This window comes from Pyrus communis, chromosome 7 (assembly GCF_963583255.1).
Source record: "Pyrus communis chromosome 7, drPyrComm1.1, whole genome shotgun sequence".
Taxonomy (NCBI): domain Eukaryota; kingdom Viridiplantae; phylum Streptophyta; class Magnoliopsida; order Rosales; family Rosaceae; genus Pyrus; species Pyrus communis.
Window position 1 is genome coordinate 6,614,164 of NC_084809.1, and position 4,055 is coordinate 6,618,218.

A 4,055-nucleotide genomic window follows, 5' to 3' on the forward strand; every position below is an offset into this window, starting at 1 on the left:
GGTGATGTGAAGCGTGTGTGGCCATTGGGCTTCACACGTGGGACAACCTACTCTGATACCATGAAGAAATTGAGGTTCCACCATAAAACCAATCGGTAATATAAGGAGTAGCCTAACTACTTATAAACTCATGCAAGGTCCCTCGTCCCATCAAGGTGTGACTCATTCTCAACATATATAGCCTAGTTTTCAGTTGTAATATTCAGATTTCAATTTATTCAATACAAATTTGAGACTTTTATAGATAAGGTGGATTTTAGGTTCTTGTGTTTTTAGTTTTACAACCTGGTCTGACCGTTCTCATATTTTCCGCTACGTTAAATTGTACTCGGAAGCTTCAGATCGTGAGCATTTTTTCTCTTCGTTTCAAAATCTTCGAAAACAAAAAACGAGTTTAATGGAGTCGAACCAATCGGAACCTGACCTACTGTGCAATCTTGAAAGCTCTCAGAGAACCATGTACCCATATGTAACTGGTACATCTATTCTGGCTCTCGAGGATAAAGATGGAATTTACCCCGCGATACAAGAGTGTCGAACGAATGAAACTTATTGGAAAACATTCTCTTATTGGTGCAAGTGGAGAAGTAGGTAACTTTCAGGAGCTAATACGTTATCTGGATGATCTCGTCTTGTACGACAACATGTGGGATGATGGGACCTCTTTGGGACCCAAAGAGGTCCACAGCTATTTGAACCGTGTGATGTACACTAGGCGTAACAAGTTCAATCCATTGTGGAACTCTCTTGTTCTTGGTGGAGTTAAAAACGGACAGAAGTACCTTGGCCTGGTTAGCGTGATTGGTGTAAATTTTGAGGACAATCATGTAGCTACAGGATTTGGAAATCACCTTGCACGGCCTATTCTTCGTGATGAGTGGAATGAGAACTTGACTTTCGAAGAGGGTGTAAAGCTGCTAGAGAAATGCATGCGTGTTCTTCTCTATCGAGATCAATCTGCTATCAACAACCTTCAGATTGCAAAAATCACTGAAGAAGGTGTAACAATCTCTCAGCCCTACTCCTTGAAGACATTTTGGGGTTTCTCTGCTTTTGAAAATCCGACATTGGGTGTTGAAGGATCATATGGTAGTTGGTAGAGGCGGTCCAGAGACACGGTAAACAAGGCATGCGCTTTGGGCATCATTTTAAATTAAGCTTATATTTTTATCATTCATTGTACTCTTGATTCGAAAGAAGGAAAAATAAGTTTCTTATTCTTATAAATCTAATCTAATGCATCTCAAATTCATATTCTTTTGAAAAATTTATATTGCTGCATTTTAGCAATGATACCCGTTGTTTGCTTTATTTTGGTGTTGTAGCATTATTGTAGTGATATTTAAACGAATGCCTGTTTTATTTATTTATTTATTTTTATTTTGAATTATTTGGGAAAAAGAAAAGTAGAAAACTAAAGAATTTTCATGGAGTTTTTCGCATTCTTTAATCACGTGCGTTAGCAAATTCTACTTAAAGTAGCTCTTGGATCAACAGTATAAATAGCATTCCACCTTGTGCAAATTAGGATAAAAATTTTAGATCTCGTCAAATGGGTTTTCAAATATAAATTTTATTTTCAAGATTCAAATATAGATTTTAAGGATAATACTTATATCTCCATGCTGGGGTATACATATTTCTCTATTTGCAAATAATAACATATCTCAACCAAATAAAATTAACAATGAAATTGTTCAAATTACTAATCTTCATTTGAATACCAATCCTACAAAAAATTCAATCAAATTTTGGAGATCATTTAATCACTATCAAATAAATAGATCGTTCGTAATAATATATTACGTTACCTACACTGTTAATTTGTTCTATACATTTCAATTACTAAATGATTTTTAATTCAAATGATTTTTTTGCGGGGGCAATCTTCAAATAAAAATTAAAAATTGAACAAGTACAATTATAAAATTTGTACTATCACGATACGTTAGTTGCATACGAGAATAAGCACGTCTCTCCAAGGGAGAATGCAAATATATCCTTAGTTTAATATAACGAATCGGTGCGTCTACGTTTGCGAGTGTGTGTATGTGTCCACATTCACATGCATGCTGAGCTCAACCTACACAGATGTCTTGCTTGAACTGAGATATGAACCGTCACTCGTAAACATGCATATTGTCTGGTGTCATCTACTAAACCGCCTTATATTGTCGTTCAGTAGTACCTCGCACTATAAACTGTGGTGATCGCCAAAGCTTAGAGCATTCCCATATTTCTTTGTAAGAATTTTGATCACGTAGCATAAGTAGGGATGGGTAACGTTTATGACAGGCGGATAACCGTGGTTATTTATTCATAACCGTTTATGTTCATACCTGCATAACCATTTACCCATTAGGTAATTGTATAAACGGTTATACTCATAACCATAACTGTTTATAAACGGTTAACCATACGTGTACCCATTTAACCATAACCGTTTACCCATTTAACCATAACCATTTACCCATTTTCCCCTTTTTTCATCCGTCTACATGTTTTTTTTCTTTTTTTAACAACTTGAAAATTACAAAAGAAAAATTTGTCATAATTTTTGTTTTCTGACAATTAAACACCGTTATAGGTACATTTTAGTGTACATTTCCCTATTTTAAACATTTAAGTCCTCATACAATTCCAATAATTGAAATAATAGATTACAAACGATATTTTTCTGCTACACCCAAGCAAGTCTTTAATTTCAAAACCGATCCCAAACCAAAATTTCGGGAATTCCAAATTTCAAGAATCCCAAAATAGTTTCGGAATTTTGAGACAAATCCAGAATCTCGAAATTGTTTATTGTAACTCAACCATCGATCCATTCTACAGAAGTGTACGTGGATACCACCATACTAGTAAAATGACAAAGACATTCATCATTCGATATTGCAGAAAGCATTTTTTTCAGTACATTACCAGGTAATATACCAGACAACACAAAGCATCAAACTTCTTCCAGCCTTAGAAACATATAAACACGGGAAAAAAAACTATCAGATACGAATTCAACCACAGAACTTCGATGTTAAATTAAATGGGTATAACCAATCCAATGGCCTATATATATATATATATATATTTTTTTTTTTTTTAATTTTACATATATTAAATTAAATGGGTAAATGGATATCTGTTATAACCGATGGATACCCGTTATAACCATGGGTAATACCCATAACTGCCCATTTAAATTTCACAGATAAACGGTTATACCCATAACCGTTTGTTCATCTAAACAGTTATCCATAACCGTAATCGTGAACTTTAAATGAGCGGGTAACTACGGTTACCCAAACCCATGAGTATTTTGCCCATCCCTAAACATAAGATTTTGAGAAATCATGAAATATTTCAAGTCTTTGATTTTGCTAGGCCTTCTACTTGGCACCCTGGTTCTCGTCTCTTCCACTACGGCAATTGAGACATCCAAATATGAGAAAAAAGGTTAGTTAATTATACAGTGTGGCGACTCTATATAAAAATATACAAGATACGTATCATTTACTGAGCGTATTGACATTGATTTATGAATAGTATATAGTATATACACACACATATTTAACATTGATTATCTGGTTAAGTGCACATTTTCTCATATTATGGAAATCTTAGACTGACTTAGCTTAATTAATTTAGTATATAACACAACAACAGAGCCAAAAGCGGTAGAAGATAGCACTGAAACAAAGCCTGATGGATATGGATATGGAGGTGGAGGTGGCAGCTATGGTGGTTGGGGAGGCGAAGGAAGTGGTCATCATGGAGGCGGAGGCTGGGGAGGAGGTGGTCACCATGGAGACAGAGGCTGGGGAGGAGGTGGTCATCATGGTGGTGGCGGCTAGGGAGGAGGCAGTAAAGGTGGTGGTGGTGGTTGGGGGAGAGGTGGCGGTGGTTGAGGAAAAGGCGGTGGAGGCGATGGTGGAGGAAACTAAAGTTAGATGCCTTCATTAGTCTCTAAAGGATCAACTTTATGAGCGTTGGAGAACAATTTAGAAACAAAAATAACATAAATACAGAACTTGAAATACTTATATTTTATTACTAAAAAA

General features: G+C 35.6%; 1 pseudogene; it reads left to right on the forward strand.

The window, feature by feature from the left end:
* The first annotated feature begins 397 nt into the window (after positions 1–397).
* Positions 398–1,100, forward strand: LOC137740438 (proteasome subunit beta type-4-like; annotated as a pseudogene).
* Positions 1,101–4,055: the final 2,955 nt, after the last annotated feature.